This window comes from Anomaloglossus baeobatrachus, chromosome 5 (genome assembly GCF_048569485.1).
Source record: "Anomaloglossus baeobatrachus isolate aAnoBae1 chromosome 5, aAnoBae1.hap1, whole genome shotgun sequence".
NCBI lineage: Eukaryota > Metazoa > Chordata > Amphibia > Anura > Aromobatidae > Anomaloglossus > Anomaloglossus baeobatrachus.
This window is the reverse complement of record NC_134357.1, coordinates 293,925,069-293,947,480: the sequence shown is the minus strand read 5'-3', so window position 1 is coordinate 293,947,480 and position 22,412 is coordinate 293,925,069. Positions and strand designations below refer to the sequence as shown.

Sequence of the window (22,412 nt, the reverse complement as noted above, 5' to 3'; positions counted from 1 at the left end):
GAGGACTTTAGAACCAAAAATTGTTAAAAAGTATCAATAAATCTCAAAGTTACAAGTCCATCTCCAGAAATCTTGATAGTCCTTTGTCTACGGTGCACAACATAAATCAAGAAGTTTACAAACCATGAAGCGGTAGGTAACCTCCCTAGACACAGACAGCAGAGAAAAATTGATTGCAACACAGAAAAGTCTGGATGGTGAATAAGCAATCCCAATCAAGTTCCAAAGAAATCAAGCTGTCCTACAGGCTCAGGGGCAGTGTGAACTATGCGTCGTCATGTGAATGATATGAAACGCTATGGCAGGAGACCCAGGAAGACCTGACTGCTGATACAGACATAAAAAGGGAAATAAAAGCTAGACTGCAGATTGACAAAATGTACGTGGGTAAGCCAAAAATACTTCTGGTAAAGCGTCTTAAGGACAGGTGAGACCAAGATTGAGCTTTTTGGTAAAGCAAATCATTACACTGTTTACTGAAATTGGAAACTGGAATGAAGCCTACAAAGAAAAGAACAGTACCTGCAGTCACATATGGTGGACTTTCAGATGTGCTTTGGGATTCTTTTGCTTCCTCTGGCACTGGGTGCCTTGACAGTATGCAAGGTATCATGAAATCTGAAGATCACCAAAAAGGTTTTGGGTCACAATGTAGTGCCCAGTGTCAGAAAGCTGGGTTTGCCTCATGGGTCTTCCAGCAGGACAATTGATATTATACAAAGCATGGCACTTCTAAGTTTGGGTGCATTGGTAGCGTACAAACCCATAGTGCAAGTATCAATATAACCAGGCACTCGTATGTGGTATAATAAGTGAATATTGAAGGGCGCCCATCACAACCAGCGGTCTACCCCGAGCACCACATTGAGGCAGCTTCTCACCAGCGGCAGGTTCTAACTGATGAAGGTCTGATCTAGGATCGAAACGTCTCGTTTCTGGACTACCTGTCGTTCATAAATAAACTTCACTTTTTACCAGATAGTAGTGCCTGGTTAGATTGATACTGCCAGCAAGATAATAACTCCAAACGTACTTCAAGAAGCACCCATAAATGGATGGAAACAAAATGCTGGAGAATAGTGAAGAGACCAGCAATGAGTCCGGATCTAAATCCTATTGAACACCTGTGGAGAGATCTTAAAATTGCTGTTGGGAGAAGGCTCCTTCACATATGAGAGGCCTGTAGCAATTTGCAAAAGAAGAGTGATCCAAAATTCCAGATGAGAGGTGTAAGAAGCTTGTTGCTCCGTCCTTTCCTCAATTCTCATTCTACAAAAATGCTAGTGCATGCCCTCATAATCTCCCACCTCGATTACTGCAACATCCTCCTCTGTGACCTCCCTGCTAACACTCTTGCATCTCTACAGTCCTACCTTAACTCTGCTGCTGACTGATCCACCTCTCTCCTCAATACCACCCCACTTCTCCCCTCTGCAAGTCCCTCCATTGGCTCCCTATCCTCCACTGTATCCAATTCAAACTACTAAAGCCCGCTACACACGCTTCAATATATCTCACAATCCGTCGTTGGGGTCAAGTTGTAAGTGACGCACATCCGGCATCGTTTGTGAGGTATCTGCGTGTGACATCTACGTGCGATCAGGATTGAACGCAAAACCGTTGATCGCAATCACATCGTATCTTTGTCTAGAATTGAGCGTTTTGTTGCACGAACCTAGTCAATTGTAACGTGTGACATCCCTAATACGATTTTGGTGTCTGATGCTATGTGCGCAGGTGTGCGCTCTGCACCGCAGCTTAAAAAAGGTCCGCTTCAGAGCGCAGATGAAAAGCTGCGTTCTGAAGCGCCTCACAATGTCTGTCATTCACTAATCTCTGTCAGTCGGTCACTATCTCTGTCCCTCACTCTCTGTCCATGTCAGTCTATCCCCCTCTCTCATATACTCACTGATCCCCGATCCCCGGCGCTGCACGGCATTCACACTGCTCCGGCGGCTTTTACTGTTTTGAAAAAGCCGGCCGCCCATTAAACAATCTCGTATTCCCTGCTATCCCCGCCCACCGGCGCCTATGATTGGTTACAGTGAGACACGCCCCCACGCTGAGTGACAGGTGTTACACTGCACCCAATCACAGCAGCCGGTGGGCGTGTCTATACTGTGTAGTGAAATAAATAATTAAATAATTAAAAAAAAACGGCGTGCGGTCCCCCCCAATTTTAAAACCAGCCAGATAAAGCCATACAGCTGAAGGCTGGTATTCTCAGGATGGGGAGCTCCACGTTATGGGGAGCCCCCCAGCCTAACAATATCAGCCAGCAGCCGCCCAGAATTGCCGCATACATTAGATGCGACAGTTCTGGGACTGTACCCGGCTCTTCCCGATTTGCCCTGGTGCGTTGGCAAATCGGGGTAATAAGGAGTTATTGGCAGCCCATAGCTGCCAATAAGTCCTAGATTAATCATGTCAGGCGTCTATGAGACACCTTCCATGATTAATCTGTAAATTACAGTAAATAAACACACACACCCGAAAAAATCCTTTATTAGAAATAAAAAACACAAACATATACCCTGGTTAACCACTTTAACCCCTTAACGACCTTGGACGTACTGAGTACGTCATGGTGACATGGTGCTAAAGGACCCATGACGTACTCAGTACGTCCTGGCGAAATCGCGGTCCCGGAGCCCCGGGGAGTGAAATTTATTTACTTAAACGGTGGATTCGGGAAGGAGGGGACCTCTGCCTGACCTCAGGAGGGGTGGTGCCTCCTCCCCGAACCTACAGAGGCTGTGATTGGCTGACGAACGCCGCTCAGCCAATTACAGCCACTGTAATGTTCCAGCCATTGAAAATGGCTGGAACATTGAAATTCAGCCCTGATCAGTGCTGCTGTAGCACTGGCCATTGGCTGGAGCTGGGTGATCGATGCTTCACCCGCCCCCAGCTCTGATTGGAGAGACCGGTCTTGTGACCGCTCTCTCCAATCAATGTGGATCTGCGGCCTGTGACCGTCCCTGGAAGCCGAGGAGAGCGGTAAGTTGTTGTCCCCGCCGCCTGCCCCTGTCCCCGATCGCCCCGCCGCCCGCCCCTGTCCCCGATCGCCCCGCCGCTGCTCCCCGCTTCACCGCTGTCCCCGCCGCTGCTCCCGCTTCACCGCCGCTGTCTCCGATCGCCCCGCCGCTGCTTCCGCTTCACCGCCGCTGTCTCCGATCGCCCCGCCGCTGCTCCCGCTTCACCGCCGCTGTCTCCGATCGCCCCGCCGCTGCTCCCGCTTCACCGCTGTCCCCGCCGCTGTCTCTGATCGCCCCGCCGCTGCTGCCGCTGTCTCCGATCGCCCCGCTGCTGCTGCCGCTTCACCGCTGTCCCCGCCGCCATGCTCCCGATGCACCGCTGTCTCCGCCGCCATGCTCCCGCTCCACCGCTGTCTCCGCCGCCATGCTCCCGCTGCACCGCTGTCTCCGCCGCAGCTCCCGATCCACCGCCGTCCCCGCCAACATGCTCCCGCTGCACCGCTGTCTCCACCGCCGCTCCCGATCCACCGCCGTCCCCGCCGCCATGCTCCCGCTGCACCGCCGTCCCCGCCGCCATGCTCCCGCTGCACCGCCGTCCCCGCCGCCATGCTCCCGCTGCACCGCTGTCTCCGCCGCCGCTCCCGATCCACCGCCGTCCCCGCCGCCATGCTCCCGCTGCTCACCGCTGTCTCCGCCGCCGCTCCCGATCCACCGCCGTCCCCGCCGCCATGCTCCCGCTGCACTGCTGTCTCCGCCGCCGCTCCCGATCCACCGCCGTCCCCGCCGCCATGCTCCCGCTGCACCGCTGTCTCCGCCGCCGCTCCCGATCCACCGCCGTCCCCGCCGCCGCTCCCGATCCACCACCGTCCCCGCCGCCATGCTTGCCACTGTCCCCGCCGCCGTCGCACCCACCTTTTTCAGCCGCTGCTGCCCCCGATCGGCGGCGGCCGCCGCCTTCCTTCATCGGCTGCCCCTTCTCCATCGCCACACCACCTATCCCTCCATGTGCTGCAAGCCACCCTCCCCCCACGTGGGGGGAGGGTGGCTGGCTTGCAGCACATGTGGGGGGAGGGGTGGCTGGCTTGCAGCACATGTGGGGGGAGGGTGGCTGGCTGGCTTGCAGCACATGTGGGGGGAGGGTGGCTGGCTGGCTTGCAGCACATGTGGGGGGAGGATGGCTGGCTTACAGCACATGTGCTGCAAGCCACCCTCCCCCCTACATGTGCTGCAAGCCACCCTCCCCCTACATGTGCTGCAAGCCAGCCACCCTCCCCCTACATGTGCTGCAAGCCCCCCTCCCTCCCCCCTACATGTGCTGCAAGCCCCCCTCCCTCCCCCCTCCCCCTACATGTGCTGCAAGCCCCCCTCCCTCCCCCCTCCCCCTACATGTGCTGCAAGCCCCCCTCCCTCCCCCTACATGTGCTGCAAGCCCCCCTCCCTCCCCCTACATGTGCTGCAAGCCCCCCTCCCTCCCCCTACATGTGCTGCAAGCCCCCCTCCCTCCCCTACATGTGCTGCAAGCCCCCCTCCCTTCCCCTACGTGCTGCAAGCCCCCCTCCTCCCCCTACATTGCTGCAAGCCCCCCTCCCTCCCCTACATGTGCTGCAAGCCCCCCTCCCTTCCCCTACATGTGCTGCAAGCCCCCCTCCCTCCCCCTACATGTGCTGCAAGCCCCCCTCCCTCCCCCTACATGTGCTGCAAGCCCCCCTCCCTCCCCCTACATGTGCTGCAAGCCCCCCTCCCTCCCCCTACATGTGCTGCAAGCCCCCCTCCCTTCCCCTACATGTGCCATCTCTCTCTCCCATCAGACTCTGCCCCCCTCCCCGATCTGCTGCCTGCTCTCTCCCATTTTCCATCTACTGCCCCCTCTCACCCTCCTTGATCTGTTGCCTCCTTCATCTGCTGCCTCTTCTGTCTGCTGTGATCCTGCTGCCTAGATCCATCCTGTAAGGTAGGTATCCCCATCTCACCCCCCCCCCATCCTCTGCCGCTCCTCCATCCGCTGCGCCATTTCCCATCATCCATCCGCTGCGCCCTTTCCCATCCTGTGCCGCTCCTCCATCCGCTGCGCCCTTTCCCATCTTCCATCCGCTGCGCCCTTTCTCATCTGCCGCCCCGCCCTCTCGCATCGCATTATCCAGCGCAGTTGCTCGCTTCCAGACTGCAGTGGATGATGCGATGCGAGACTCGTGCATTGCTCTCACGTTTGGCACTGGTCTTGGCAGGCGCTCATTTTTTTTTTTTTTTTCTACTGATGTCTGTATTTTTTATTTCGCCAAACTAATTTTTTTTGTATGGGGGGGGGGTCTAGTTTCCAAAATGGGATCACATGTGGGGGAGCTCCATTGTTTAGGCACCTCAGGGGGTCTCCAAATGAAACATGGCGTCTGCTAATAATTCCAATCAATTTTACTGTGAAATGGCGCTCCTTCTCTTCTGAGCCCCGCCGTACGCCCAAACAATTGATTTCCACCACATATGAGGTATCGTCGTACTCAGGAGAAATTGCACAATACATTTTATGGTGCATTTTTTCCTGATACCCTTGTGGAAAAAAAGCTACCTGTTTGAAAAAACAATTTTGTGGTAAAAAAAATAAAATATTTTCACGGCTCAACATTACAAACGTTTGTGAAGCCTCCAGGGGTTCAAAGTGCTCCCTAAACAGCTAGATAAATTCCATGAGGGGTCTAGTTTCCAAAATGGGGTCAATTGTGGGGGAGCTCCATTGTTTAGGCACTTCAGGGGGTCTCCAAACGCAACATAGCGTCCGCTAATAATTCCAACCAATTTTGCTGTGAAATGGCGCTCCTTGCCTTCCGAGTCCTGCCGTGCGCCCAAACATTTGATTTCCACCACATATGGGGTATCTGCGTACTCAGGAGAAAATGCACAATACATTTTATGGTGCATTTTTTCCTGATACCCTTGTGATAAAAAAAGCTACCTGGTTGAAGCAACAGTTTTGTGGTAAAAAAAAAATTTTTTCTTTTCACGGCTCAACGTTATAAACTTCTGTGAAGCCCCCAGGGGTTCAAAGTGCACATAAAACATCTAGAAAAAATATTTGAGGGCTCTAGTTTCCAAAATGGGGTCACTTATGGGGGAGCTCCATTGTTTAGGCACCTCGGGGAGTCTTCAAACCCGACATGGCGTCCGCTAATGAGTGCAGCTAATTTTGCACTCAAAAATTCAAATGGCGCTCCTTGCCTTCCGAGTCCTGCTGTGTGCCCAAACATTTGATTTCCACCACATATGGGGTATCTGCGTACTCAGGAGAAAATGCACGATACATTTTATGATGCATTTTTCCTGATACCCTTGTGAAAATACTAATTTTTATGGCTAAAGTAACATTTTTGTGTTAAAAAAGTAAAATTTTCATTTTTTCGTCTACATTGCTTTGGTTGCTGTGAAGCTCCTAAAGGGTTAATAAACTTCTTGGATGTGGTTTTGAGCAGAGTGAGGGGTGCAGATTTTAGAATTGGGTCACTTTTGGGTATTTTCTGTCGCCTAGGTTTCTCAAAACACTCCAAATGTGATGTGGTACCTAAAAAATTTTTTTTTGTACATTTTGTTGGAAAAATGAGAAATTGGTGATGAACTTTGAACCCTTCTAACTTCCTAACGGAATTTTTTTTTTTTTCAAAAATTGCGCTGGTGTAAAGTAGACATGTGGGAAATGTTATTTAGTAACTTTTTTGTGTGACATATCTCTCAGATTTATGGGCATAAAATTTCAAATTTTGAAAATTGCAAAATTTTCGCCAAATTTCCGAAATTTTCACAAATAAACGCAAAACATATCTGCCTAAATTTACCACTGACATGAAGTACAATATGTCACGAAAAAACAATCTCAGAATCGCCAGGATCCGTTGAAGTGTTCCAGAGTTATAACCTGTCAAAGTGACACTGGTCAAAATTGCAAAAAATGGCCGGGTCTTTAAGGTGAAAACAGGCTGGGGGCTGAAGGGGTTAATCAGCCCAAAAAAGCCCTCCATGTCCGGCGTAATCCAGGATGCTCCAGCGTCGCTTCCAGCGCAGCTGCATGGAGGTGACCGGAGCTGCAGAATACACCGCCGCTCCTGTCACCTCCACGCAGCTAATGAATGCAATAGCGCGATCAGCTGAGCTGTCACTGAGGTTACCCGCTGTCACTGGATCCAGCGGTGGCCGCGGGTAACCTCAGTGACTGCTCAGCTGATCGCGCTACTCACCTCAGTTGCTGCGTGGAGGTGAGAGGAGCGGCGGTGAGTAGCGCGATCAGCTGAGCAGTCACTGAGGTTACCCGCGGCCACCGCTGGATCCAGTGACAGCGGGTAACCTCAGTGACAGCTCAGCCGATCGCGCGGCTGTCTTCATTAGCTGCGTGGAGGTGACAGGAGCGGATGTGTCTTCTGCTGCTCCGGTCACCTCCATGCAGCTGCGCTCGAAGCGACGCTGGAGCATCCTGGAGTACGCCGGACATGGAGGGCTTTTTAGGGCTGATTAAAGTGGTTAACCAGGGTATATGTTTGTGTTCTTTATTTCTAATAAAGGATTTTTCGGGTGTGTGTGTTTTACTGTAATTTACAGATTAATCATGGAAGGAATCTCGTGGAGACGCCTGACATGATTAATCTAGGATTTATTGGCAGCTATGGGCTGCCAATAACTCCTTATTACCCCGATTTGCCAACGCACCAGGGCAAAATCGGGAAGAGCCGGGTACAGTCCCAGAACTGTCGCATCTAATGTATGCGGCAATTCTGGGCGGCTGTTGGCTGATATTGTTAGGCTGGGGGGCTCCCCATAACGTGGAGCTCCCCATCCTGAGAATACCAGCCTTCAGCCGTATGGCTTTATCTGGCTGGTTTTAAAATTGGGGGGGACCGCACGCCGTTTTTTTTAATTATTTAATTATTTATTTCACTACACAGTATAGACACGCCCACCGGCTACTGTGATTGGGTGCAGTGTGACACCTGTCACTCAGCGTGGGGGCGTGTCTCACTGTAACCAATCATAGGCGCCGGTGGGCGGGGAAAGCAGGGAATACGAGATTGTTTAATGGGCGGCCGGCTTTTTCAAAACAGTAAAAGCCGCCGGAGCAGTGTGAATGCCGTGCAGCGCCAGGGATCGGGGATCGGTGAGTATATGAGAGAGGGCTGCTAAACTCAGGAGTTTAGCGGTCACCGGTGAGTGTTCACTGGTGACCGCTAATCAGGACGCGACACAGACAGAGCCGCAGCATGACAATGAAGTCGGGTGAGGTTCACCCGAGTTCATTCTGACAGTGCGGCTCTTTCTGTGTCTGCTGTCATCTGCCATTCAGCTCTGCTACATGGCTGTCTGTGTCTGCTGTTAGCGGCCATGTAGCAGAGCTGAATGGCAGATGACATAGTAAAAACGCATCTCTACACATTACACATGCTTGTCAAGTCAATAAATAAAAAAAAAAAAAAAAAAAAAAAAAAAAAAGTGCCCAATGCATACGTCACAGAACACATGATCTAAAGGATCGCACATAAAATTGATCAATTTAACATAGACTACTAACGCTCGTGTGACAGCAAATGAACGACCTACGTGCAATCTCATAAGATCCCGTATGCAACCTGGGCGTGTCACATCGCAAATGCGATTGTACAACTAATTGCAACGTGTAAAGCAGGCTTAACACTGACCTACAAAGCCATCCATAATCTGTCTCCTCCGTATCTCTCCGAACTAATTTCCCGCTACACTCCAACACGTAATCTCTGGTCCTCCCAAGATCGGCTTCTCTCCTCCTGACTCATTTGCTCCTCATGCAACCACCTCCAAGACTTCTCCCGAGCATCCCGTCTTCTGGAGTTCGCTGCTGCCCAACCTACACCCCACCTACTGTCTTCCCCCAATATCCTACAGAATGTAAGCCCGCAAGGGCAGGGTCCTTTTCCCTCTGTACCAGTCTGTCTATTGTAACTTGTATATGTTTTCTGTATGTAACTCCCTTCTCATATACAGCACCATGGAATAAATGGTGCTCTATAAATAAATAATAATAATAATAATAATAATAGGAAGCGATTGATTGCAGTTATATATTCCAAAGGGTATGCAGCTATATATTAAGTTGAGGGTACCAACAATTTTGTCTGGCCCATTCTTGGGGTTTTGTGTAAAATTATTTATAATTTGGCCTTTTTTCTCAGTCTTTTTTGTGTTGCTCCAATACACACAAAAAGGAAATAAACATGTGTGTAACAAAACGTGTAATAGCAATAATTTGTGGGAGAAATACTTCATTTTCTGGAACAATTTCAAGGGTGCCAACTGTAACTGCCATATTGACTGACTGTGTGTGTGTGTGTGTGTGTGTGTGTGTGAATAATTATATATATATAAATTGTAAAAAAAATAAAAAAAAAAAAATAAAAAGAATAGGACCTCCTAATTCTGTTATGTTTTTACAGACAGTTAGCCTTATCCTTTTTACTTTTTAATACTCCAATATTCATTTCTTTGTCCTTCTCATTTGGACCGTCTGGTTCTTCTGTTTTGAATTCTTGCATTGAGGAGCAAATATTAGAGACCTATTCCATTCATGTTCATCTTTGGTCAGGCCAGCACGGCCTTAGCCTGGCACTATAATAGGCTTTTCTGCAGCTCAGTGTTTGACACACTGATGACTTATATTAGTGTGATAGGTGGGTTAGAGCACACAGTGAGAAATGAAGCACGGCAAGTCCCACGCAGAACAGGCACCCAGCATACGCACAGCAAACAGCAAAATATTTTCCATACTTGGCAGTTCAATGCCTGGATACAGGGGCTGCCGTTTGCCTAATATCAAAAGCACAGGAAGCAAATAAGCAATGGTGCACATAGACTTAAAGTTACCCCTTTGGAAAGGAGCAATTAGAATAGTAAATCTGCCCATCCATGTTGTAAAGCGATTAACAACTTACATTATACACTTTAAATAAACTTTTATACATATATACACTTGCACGTTCAGGATTTTAAGTGTACCATAGCAAGTTGTAAAGAATCCTATGGTACGTTAGCCCTTGCAGGGGCTTCTTAAATGCTGATTTTGTCTATCTGATGGCCACTATAGCCATAACTGCCAATCTGGCTCCCAATATCTCCAGCAAACAGCTAATTTTACAAGCAGATGATAAAGTCAGGTAGATCTTTACTCTACTGTGGCAGTTTTAGAAAAAAAATAGTATTATAGCACTGTGCAAAATATGCTACAAAGTAAAAATACTTTAAGAGTTAATATTTTTTTTTTTATCAGTTATGAAAATGCAAAGTAAGGGGAAAAGAAAAAAAAAAAGAGAAACCTTAAAGTAACATTTGGTGTGACCAACATTTGCCATCAAAGCATCAATTCTTCTACGTGCACTTGCACACAGTTTTTGGAGAAACTTGGCTGGAACGTTGTTCCAAAAATCTTGGAGAACTAACCACAGGTCTGTGGATATAGGCTTGTGCAAAAGCATCTTTCTTATGTAATCCCACACAGTCTATGTTGAGATCAGGACTCTGTGGGGCCACATCATCACTTCCAGGACTCCTTGTTCTTCCTCACACTAAAGATAGCTCTTAATGACATTGGCTATAGGTTTTGGGTGGTCCTGCTGCAGAATAAATTTGGAGCCACTCAGAAGACTCCCTGATGGATATGGATCAATTTGTGTTTCTTAGCATTAGGAACATGATTATTCTTGACCAAATCCATTCCATTAACTGAAACATAGCCCAGAACTTACAAGGAACCTCCACCATGCTTCACCACTTACTACAGACACTCAATATTGTACTGCTCTCCAGTCTGTCGGCAAACAAACTGCATTCTGTTCACATATTGACTTATCAGTCCAGATACCAGCTGACAATGTTTCCATTTCCAAGGTATGGTTTATGACGACAATTCTTTCATGAACACCACTTCTCCCCAGGCTTTTTCTAACAGTAGGTGGGTGTAGATAGGTCTCACTGCTTGCTGCCAGTTCTGAGGCGGACATCCTCCGATTTTGAAGGAAAGTAAGAATGATGTGTCTTATCTATTTCACCAAGTTTCCTTGTCTAACCACAGCATTTACGATTCTCAATGTTTCCCATTTCTAGTTGTAGTCAAAGTGGAGAAAAATAGGGGGCGGAGCCGGACATGGCTGAGTGAGGACATTGTTTTCTGGAGCTCTTCTATACAATCCCCCATAAAACTTTTTTTTACCTATAAAATGGGCAAATCTACCACCAAAAAAAATAAGCCCTGCACCCCAGGACGACCTCCTGCAACCTAGAGTAACATCGGGGCTTATCTCACCAGCTCCCGGGAGCCTGGGACAATATTACAGCCGGGGCGGGAATTGCGGCCTGCAGAGCCTGAACTGATCCCTGTCCTGGTGCCCGAGGAGGTGGCAATCCTGCAGGCCCAGAGGAGGGGTGAAGCAGCAAAGACCCCCCGTGGTATGAGGGGATCACCGACGGACTCACGGCGGCGGTGAGAACCAGCGGAAACACCGCTACGGGAGAAACGGTACACCCAGCTGCGCCATTCCAAGATAGCGTCCGCAAACCTGAGAAGCAGACCTGCAGATCAGTGCTGGAGGACGGGACACATGCGGCCGCAGCCTCGCCTGCCTCGTGCTCCGCTGCGTCTCTGCTGGGTCCAGTGAGCCCTTACAACTTACCCGCGTCCGGCGCCAGTGGAGACGGGGGGTTGTGGCTTGCAAGTGCGGGGTGCACGTGTGCTCGGGCCCAGGCGATGACTCACCGCTGCAGCCCCGGGCACTGGAGAAGCAGGCGCCGCGCGGAGCAGCTGAAGTGCAGGAGCCATCATCCCCACATACAGGTGCTGTGGACGGGGGAGAGGAGGGAGCTGCAGCTAACCCCGAAGGACTGCCTGGATATAAGTCTCAGGTGCAGGGACGATGGGGGGACCTGGTGAAAGGGGCCCAAGCAAGGGGTGGTGGTAATAACATCAGCCACACTCCCTTACTAGGGGTCAAACAACCCTCAGGGAAATCTGGGGTAGGAGGGGGGCCATATGAATCTCTGGTGTCTGCTAATGAGTCCTGGGGGATACCTCAGAGGGACGCACCCCCCAACTCCCCAGATAGTTGGCCCACGGGATCCTCCTGGGCTGAGAGCTTGACAGGCCCAGACGGAGACCTTGAGAGGGGTACATTGATGCCCGTGAACAGAGTGCCCAGGGTGCTGGGGTCTCCCCCACTTCGTCTTGCGGCCGTGCCACAGGCATGGGAAGGCATAAACAACCCCCAAAATACACAGAAAATGATATATGGTCCAGCTCTACAGGACTCTTTTTGTGCATACTCCAACATGTCTCACACTGCTGCCTCGATGGGCGAGGATCGCCCGGCATCCTTGGTAGTTCTACGGTCACTGTTACAAGCGATCCCCACCAAGAATGACATTGCTGCACTGGCTAATCAAGTGGTGGCGGAGTGTAAACAGGAATTTACCCAACTGCGGACTGAACTCTCCTCACTTACTCATAGGTTTGACACCCTTGCTGAGCAGCAATCAAATTCTCAGGTTTCTATTCACTCTATCCAAGAGACAGTACAGAATTAGTCCAAGCAATTATTTGCCCTTCAACAACATGTAGATGATTTGGAGAACAGAAACAGAAGGAACAATCTACGTGTTAGAGGTCTCCCTGAATCAATTGCTGCTCCTGATATTACTGCTGTTCTCCGTTCCATTTTTAATAATCTGCTAAAGAGGCCACCAGGAACCGCCCTTGAACTTGACAGAGCCCACAGGGCTCTGCGTCCCCCGGATCCAGAGGACATCCACCCAAGAGATGTTGTGTGCAGGGTGCATTTTTTTGCTGCAAAGGAGGCCATTCTGCAAGCAGCCAGGAAGAAACGAACCTATCATACAATGGCTCTGCTATCCGCATAATGCCCGATCTCTCAAGGCACACCCTAGCCCAACGTGCTACTCTTAAGCCCCTTCTGGATGTCTTAAAAGAGCGGGGTCTACCATTCCGGTAGGGATTCCCATTTTCATTATCGGTACAGAAGGACTCACGATGGTGGGTCCTACGCTCCCCAGAGGACTTCCCCGCATTCACCGAGAGCCTGGGTCTGCCTACAATCTCTATTTCAGCTTGGCCAACTTCTTTGCTCCAGCCTTGGGTCCCCAGGGGAAGAATCACCTCTTCCAGGCCAAATCCACCTTCTGAGTCCAACAGGGAGCTACCCTCGAGAGGAGAACGGGGTCGTAGGGCAGGCCGTCCTCGGTACCCGACATAGATAGACTCAGAGGCCGCGCACGCCTTTATGACCTATACAACTTACAGTTATTTAAATTAAATTACTTTCATATGTTGCCTTAAAGTCTATTCATCGCCCGTATTGCATAAGCATTTGATACTTTTGCCGGTGTTTATGGTTATCTTTAATGTTTTTAGTATATCCAGAGCTCTGCTTGGTTATGTCTGACATCCTTTTTCCCCAAATAGGTCGGGATCCTCTGTCCTGCCTAGTTGAGGCGGATATGTTCCCTAGGAACGTTTGTTCGGACTTAAGCGGGCTTTACACGCTATGACATCGCTCAAGTGATCTTGTGGGGGATCACGGATTTTGTGACGCACATCCGGTCGCTTTAGCGATGCCGTTATGCTTGACACCTATGAGTGATTTTGCATTGTCGCAAAAACGTGCAAAATCGCTCATCGGTGACATGGGGGTCCATTCTCAAATATCGATACTGCAGCAGTAACGAAGTTGTTCCTCGTTCCTGCAGCAGCACACATCGCTCCGTGTGACACCGCAGGAATGAGGAACCTCACCTTACCTGCGTCCCGGCCACAATGCGGAAGGAAGGAGGTGGGCGGGATGTTACGTCCCGCTCATCTCCGCCCCTCCGCTTGCATTGGGCGGCGGTTTAGTGACACTGCTGTGACGTCGCTGTGAGGCCGAACGAACCGCCCCCTTAGAAAGGAGGCAGTTCGCCGGTCACAGCGACGTCGCAGGGAAGGTCCGGGCGATGTGAGACACGGGCAGCGATTGGCCCGTGTCGCACAACCGATGGGGGCGGGTACGCATGCTGGCGATATCGGTACCGATATCGCAGTGTGTAAAGCGGCCTTTAGTCTATTGTGCAAGGTCTTTTTGCCTGCTGTTCTTTTTGTTTTTTTCCCCGCTACACTCTACCTATCTCAAGTCTTTTCTTCTCTCTATCTTTGGCGGCTGGACTGATCGTGTTCGATCCCTTCTCTTATATATCTCTAATGTCTCATTCTCTTATAGATGGCGGACCTAACCATCGCTTCTTTTAATGCCAAGGGCCTCAATGTTCCGGAGAAACGGACACAGATACTGTACCACCTTCATAAACGGAAGGTGAGAATAGTGTGTTTCCAGGAGACCCATTTCAAACAAGGACATGCCCCCATTCTTAAAAATAAGTATTATCAGACATGGGTATCCTCAGACAACCCAGATTCCCGTTCTAAAGGTGTGGTGATCGCCATTCATAAATCCCTCCCACATCAAATCCTAAAGTGCACGACAGATAGTCTTGGAAGATATATTATCCTCTCACTGAAGGTGGGGATCAAACATTCACAATAATTAATGCATATGCCCCAAATCAAAAGCAGGACAGCTTTGTTACTCGTCTGGTCGACGCCGCGATCCCCTTGATACAGGGTACAGCAATTCTATGTGGCGACCTCAACGTCACTCTTAACCCCACAATGGACAATTCCAGGGGGAAATCTAGCATTGCATACACTACCCTTAAACGTATCAAAAAAGCTTTATTGCGCATTCAATTGTTCGACACTTTGAGACTAAAACACCCGTCGGACAGAGACTATAGTTTCTATTTCCACACTCAAGACTCATACAGTCGCATAGACTATATATTACTACAGCACAATGCTCTCCCTTCGATCCAACATACTAGGAAGGATAACATACTGCGGTCAGACCACGCGCCGGTTTATTGCACGATTGAGATTCCCTCTCTCTCGGCCCCCAGAGGGTCGTGGCGGCTGAATGAGTCGTTGCTGCTGGATGAGCTTTGTGTTACCGATGTTCAGACCTCTATCACAAGGTTCATAGAGGACCACTCAGTGGATGACACAACCCCCACTTATAAGTGGGAAGCATTGAAATGTGTCCTACGAGGTATTTTTTATTAAACATGGGTCCCGAATCAAAAAAGAAAAGGGCCCAAGACATAGTAAAAGCTCTTCATAGGGTTTCTGAACGGGAGCTCATCCACAAACGAGCCTTATCGGCCACAAATTTACAAGCTCTTCTACAAGCTAGGTTAGAGGTAAAAAAAACCTGTTAGATTCCTCATATAAGCGCCTAATACAGGTGGGGAAGGGGAGGTTTTATGAGTTTGGGGATAAGCCCGGCAGATTGTTGGCTAACGCGCTGAGAGAAGGGAGAGCTCATACCCTCATTCCGTGCATCAAGAACTCGCGCAACGAACTACTTTATGCCACCCCTGACATCTCAAATACCTTTCACTACTTTTATTCCAAGCTATATAATTTTCCTGTCGAGCCCCCTAAAGCGGGCTTTACACGCTGCGATATCGGTACCGATATCGCTAGCGTGGGTACCCGCCCCCATTTGTTGTGCGACACGGGCAAATCGCTGCCCGTGCCGCACAACATCGCCCAGACCCGTCACACGTACTTACCTGACCAGCGACGTCGCTGTGACCGGCGAACCGCCTCCTTTCTAAGGGGGCGGTTCGTTCAGCATCACAGCGACGTCAAAGCTGCGTCACTGAACCGGCGCCCAATAGAAGCGGAGGGGCGGAGATGAGCGGGACGTAACATCCCGCCCACCTCCTTCCGCATAGCGGCCGGGAGGCAGGTAAGGAGAGCTTCCTCGTTCCTTCGGTGTCACACGGAGCGATGTGTGCTGCCGCAGGAACGAGGAACAACTTCGTTACTGCTGCAGTAACGATATTTGAGAATGGACCCCCATGTCACCGATGAGCGATTTTGCACGTTTTTGCGACGATGCAAAATCGCTCATAGGTGTCACACGCAACGGCATCGCTAATGCGGCCGGATGTGCGTCACCAATTCCGTGACCCCAACGACTTCGCATTAGCGATGTCGTAGCGTGTAAAGCCCACTTAAGTCGAGTGATAGATGTCCTTCAATGCCCTCACCCTTTAGACGTTTTAACAGATCTATAATTGAAGACCTAGAAAGCCCATTTTTATCGGATGATTTATTGGCGGTGATTCGCGACACACCTGGTAATAAGAGTCCTGGACCCGACTGGTTCCCCGCCAAATTTTACAAAGCCTTTTCAGAACAGTTAGCACCCTTAATGCTTCTTTCCTTCATATCATTCTCCGACTGCATACCTTAAGATTAATTGCACACTGTCGAGACCCTTCTCCATCCGGAACGGGACCCGGCAAGGATGTCCCCTATCACCTTTACTATATGTTTTAGTCATGGAGCACTTGTTGTCGGCCATTAGGACCAACCCGGATATATAGGGAATTAGGATTGCCAATCAGGAGCATAAATGCGCCACTTTTGCCGACGATCTCCTTATATATATATATATATATATATATATATCTGTGTAATCCCCTCACATCCTTCCCGTCCCTAATGTTGGAGCTAAACCGCTTTAGCAAGTGGTCCAACTTTAAAATCAATTTTTGAGGCCCTAAATATCTCCTTGCCCCAAACAACAGTAAATGCTATAAAACCAAACTTCCTCTTTAGATGGCCACCCCACGGCAGTATTGGATACCTAGGCATTAAGATTCCATCTGATCTGAACGGGCTCTTTCAATTAAATTATCAAAGTTTTCTGTCAAAACTTGAGGGAGATTTAGCCTGATGGCAAAGGGGTAATCTTTCATGGTTCGGCAGGATTAGTGCTCTCAGGATGACTGCCTTATCAAGATTGCTGTATTTGATACAATTTGATACAATTCTACGTTCTGGCAGCCTATTGGGCCAGGATACAGCGCTTATTCAATCAATTTGTTTGGTCAAAGAGGCGCGCCCGTCTAGGGAGTAGCGTCTTAACCAGGACCAAGATTGCAGGAGGAGCGGGATTGACAGATTGTAGGCGGTATTACATGGCAGCTGCTCATGCTAGAGTTCTGGACCTTTTGCATAGCTCTAGATCTAAGCTTTGGGTTTATCTGGCACAGGATCTATGCCCCTTATCAATACCGACCCTGCCGTGGACCAGGCCACTCCTCACCAAACATAAGATTGAGATGTCCTATAGCACTAAACAAACATTGAAAACGGTACACTCTACGTCATCACACAATCTCATGATCCAGCCTAGAGGACCCCTTATGCCATTAACTGATAATCCAGAGTTTTTACCGGGAGCATCATCTAACAATTTTCTGGGAAGCACGAAACTGAACCCCCTGAGACTAAACCAGGTGGCCCCAGGGCGATCCCTCCTTCCACTCCTGAAGATTGTGGAGAATAGTAGTTTCAAACTGCGGTTCCATTTTGAATATGCCCAACTCAAACACTTCATAACCTTCCAAGACACTGTCATGGCTCATTCGTCGCCCCAAACACCTTTTGAAAACCTTTGTATTGTGTCCTCTGATACGCGTCACGCAAAATCAAAAGGTGTACAAGCTTATGACAAGCGCAGTAGGGATGTTTCCTCCTCGCTTCTGTATGGCATGGGAGACAGAGCTCAATCAGACGTTCCCTGGGAATCAGTGGGAGCGTTGTTTCCGTCTGACCCACAGGTCCGTGGTTGCCACCAGGATGCAAGAAACCAGCTATAAAATACTTTCTAGGTGGTACAGGGTCCCAGCATCCCTTCATGCGTGGTGCCCCGAAGTACCTGATACTTGCTGGCGTTGTGGAGCGCAGGGGGGCACCATGTCCCACATCTGGTGGTTCTGCCCGAGCTTGTCGGTCTTTTGGAACAAAGTACTAGCGGCCATACAGGAGGTCACCAAGATCGTAGTCCCTAGTCGCCCAGAGGCAGTTTTATTGTACATCTTTAACGTATCGGAAAAGGTCTATAAAAAATCCATCTTGGGCCACCTTCTTTAGGCTGCCAAGACAGTGGTTCCACAGCGTTGGAAGGATACTGCCCCCCCTACGCTAGATGAGTGGGTAATGGAGGTGAATGTGATTCACCGCATGGAAATGGTGATGGCCCAGTCGCGCGGGCAGATGGTAGAGACGGCCACTAAATGGTTTCAATGGGAATCATTCCTGTCTGGTAAAAAAATTCTTGAACTAATCTAATCTCTGTAAGATGGGCACTCTGGCTCTTTCTCCTTCAGACACCATACACCAATCTTTCGATAAGTCTTGGTCCAACGGACAATGTATCAGTCTCGGTCGCTGCGTTCTACTCTTTATCTCTTCTCTTCCTTTTCTGACTTACCCTTTCTTCATTGTATTCCATGACTACCACTCTCCTTAACCCCTCTACTTTGTTTTATTATTTTCTATGGCTTAAAATGATTATCCATGTATTATACCAATCATTTACATATCGTTATGAAGTCTGTGAAGGTTTGGTGTCGCACAGACTTTTGATTCGCATTATTTGTTACAGCATGGATCCATGTTCACTTAATGTATTCCTTTAAAAAATTCAATAAAACTTTAAATTGGAAAAAAAAAAGTGGAAAAAAAATAGGCAGCTACTTATCCATCATGCAATACAATCAGGGAGGCTTTGATTAGCTCAAAATTTATTTCTGCAGCAGGACAACAACCCCAAAAAAATATTCAGTGTGAAGAAGAACAAGGAGTCCTGGAAGTGATGATACGGCCCCCACAGAGCCCCAATCTCAACATCGAGTCTGTCTGAGATAATATGGAGAGACACAAATTGCAAACGACTACATTCACAGAAGATCTGCGGTTACTTCTCCATGATGTTTGGAACAACCTCTCTGTAGAGTTCCTTCGACTTACTGAATGAGGAGCTGCTGATAAGTATTTGGTTTTGTGATCTTTATTTGTTTCTATGGTAACGAATATTACATCACATGAAAGCCTTATGTGTCTAATATATGTTTTCAAAATTTTGTGTCTGTTGCTTATGGCAACAGTGCTCTACGTACAAACAAATGGCAGAGTCTAATGCGATATTAACAGCAACTGAGAGCAAAGCAGTGATAAAATTCTTGTTTCTGCAAGGAAAGTCCGAGAAGGATCTTCATGCTGATATGTCGCAGACATTGGGGGATCAATGCCCTTCATATTCCACAGTTAAGAACTGGGTTGCCAAATTTAAAACGGGCCACTTCAGCACCAATAATGAGGAATGTCCTGGACAACCGAGAGTGGTTGTTGTTCCGGAGATCGTCGATGCTGTGCACAGCCTCATACTGGAGAATGGATGAATTTCAGCTAAAGCAATAACAGACATCATGGGGATTTCCTGTGAACATTTTTGTGTCATTATCCATGAAAATTTGGACATGAGGTAGCGATCTGCAAAGTGGGTACCCAAATGTTTGACAACAGATCAGAGAAGAATGCGAGTGACAATGTCCTGCTCCATTTGTCAGCGTTTCCGGACTGATAAGAACTTCCTGGATCGACTAGTCACTATGGATGAGACCTGAATTTATTTGTATAACCCTAAAAACAAGGAGCAGTCAAAAGAGTGGAGGCACAGTGGTTCTCCTCGTCCAAAGCTCAGGGTGCAAAAATCAGCCACTAAGGTGATGGTGTCTGTGTTTTGGGATAAGGAGGGCGTGCTGCTAGTGGACTACCTTCAAAAGGGTTCCACCATCAATGCAAGGTATTACATTGAACGTTTGGACCAATTAAAGCCAGCTCTGAACGCCAAAAGGTGCGGCAAGGTGTCCAAAGGAATCTTGTTCCTGCAAGACAACGCCTTCGCTCACACTGCACAAGCGACCATGGCAAAACTGGCAGAGCTGGGCTTCCAGCTGGTTGACCACCCACCTTATTCCCCAGATCTAGCAACCTCTGACTATTATCTGTTTCCAAACCTGAAGAAACACCTCAAGGGTACCAAATTTCACACCATTTCTGATGCCACGGATGCCTGGTTTGATGCACAACCGAAATCCTTCTTTTTGCTAGTCTTACAGAACTTGGAATACCAATGTAAGAAGTGTGTTGACATCAGTTTAGAGTATGTGGAATAAATGTAAAGTTTCATCATCCTATCTCGTTTTTTTATGGGTAAAGCCAAAGACTCATTAGCAGCCCCTCGTGGATAGGTCTCATTTTGGTAATTGATAAAAATAAAGTGATTGAACAAAACCTATTAACACTTCTATTTGTTAGCATTGTTACTTTACAGCATTTTTTCCCCACATCTGCCTAAAATGTTTGCACAGTACTGTATATATCAGCTCAAGTGCATTATATAGCAATCTGAGTCTACCAAAAAGAAGCCTCTGTGTGAGAAGGGGGAGCTGCTTCATGATTGGCTAAACACACTAGTAGAACATAGGCTAAGAAGTTGTACCCATGGAACAAACATTTCAAAGAGGAAGTCCCCTCTAAGGGTGGCTTTACACGGTACGATATTGCTAAAGCGATGTCGTTGGGGTCACGGAATTTGTGACGCACATCCGGCCGCGTTAGCGATGTCGTTGTGTGTGACACCTATAAGCGATTTTGAATCGTCGCAAAAACGTTCAAAATTGCTAATCGGTGAAAAGCCCCCCTATTCCCAATTATCATTGCTGCTGCAGGTACGATGTTGTTCGTCGTTCCTGTGGCAGCACACATCGCTACGTGACACCGCAGGAACGAGGAACCTCTCCTTACCTGCGGCCGCCCGCAATGAGAAAGGAAGGAGGTGGGCGGGATGTTACGTCCCGCTCATCTCCGCCCCTTCGCTTTGATTGGGTGGCCGCTTAGTGACGTCGCTGTGACGCCGAACGAACCACCCCCTTAGAAATGAGTCAGTTCGCCGGTCACTGCAACGTCGCTAGGCAGGTAAATAGTGTGACGGGTCCGGGCGATGTTGTGGGCCACGGTCAGCGATTTGCCCGTGTCGCACAACAGATGGGGGCGGGTACCCACGCTAGCGATATCGGTAACGATATTGCAGCATGTAAAGTGGTCCTAAGACTGAATACTACAATGTACTATAAAAGGCAGCTCTTGAAAATGACCGGCTTGCTTACTGTGACGTAATTGTATATCAGAGGGATTAAAATGTTTAAACGGTGTCCCCATGATAAATGCTATTTCACAGAATTAGTGTCAATGTACCCAATCTAGACCTATCCTGGTGTAGTGGTGACATTTGCTACCAGTTCCGGCTCTTCTCATCTGTCTTCTTAGAGAGTGGAGATGATTAAGTTCTAGGAAGTCACCAGCCCACATTCCGCTTCTCTGTCTACAGACATTCCATTTACTCATTTACAGATCTAAATCACATTCACTCTCCCGCTCATCTACACCACCCTGACCCTGGCCTTCACTCATCTCTCCCCTTTCTCAACAAGACTTAGCACTTTCTCGATTTGCCCTGCTATATTTAGCATAGCTATGAATAGGACCTATCTAACAATGACTGGTGCTAGAAACATTCCCTGTCTTATTAATACGGAAATAAAACCAGATCTTGGTGTGCGGATATCATCTCCCTCTTCCCATCCTTCCTCCCTTTTAATTGCCTCTCCCCCCTCCTCCACACTTTACTTCTTCCTTCCGTTAGGTTTATGTGCTTGTTTGAATTATTCCTTTCTACTTAGAAATGTTGCTTCATTTCCATAAATGTGTGATTCTTATACAACTTACACCAGTTTTTAGGTGACTTTATACATTTGCCCTACATACAGGACTTTTGGCTAATAGATCATTGATATCAATCTGCATTGGATTGTGGTATGTATGCACAACATTGAACACTACTGATATATTAGTGTGCATTTAGATGTTTGCTAATAAACCTTGATTCAACCATAAAAGTCTTCAAGTGTCCATACACTTTAGTGGAACATTGTCTGAAAGGGAACAGTCAACCATAACGTGTATGACAAGACTTCCCCATACATCAGAATTGGGAAAGAAAGGTTGGGGGATGTTGAATTTCAACACATCAAAGCCTTTGTTCTTAAAGAAAATCTGTTACAAGGTTTTGCTCCCCCATCTGAGATCAGCATAAAGTAGAGGCAGAGACCCTGATTCCAGTGATGTATCACTTACAGGCTGCTTTCTACAAATATCAGGTTTTTTTCTACTGCAGATCTAGCAGTTCTCTGAATACTGAGCCCTGTATAACCCCTCTCCACCATATCAATGATGGGGGTGGGGTTACACAGAGCTCATAGTTTTGGAGAATTACATGGCAGTAGGTTTTCTAGTTCTCAAGTGATAAAATCACTATTTCTTCAGCAGAACATTATCAAAACTACAGCAAGCAGCCCAGACCAGACACAAAAGTGCAATTTTTTGATCCTTGCTAGAGTCTTTTTTTTTTAAGC

General features: G+C 48.2%; 1 protein-coding gene across 3 annotated transcripts in view; it reads right to left on the bottom strand.

The window, feature by feature from the left end:
• PRPSAP1 (phosphoribosyl pyrophosphate synthetase associated protein 1) overlaps nt 1-22,412 on the bottom strand; it is a 53,690-nt gene that overhangs the window by 7,969 nt on the left and 23,309 nt on the right. The window lies entirely within an intron of this gene.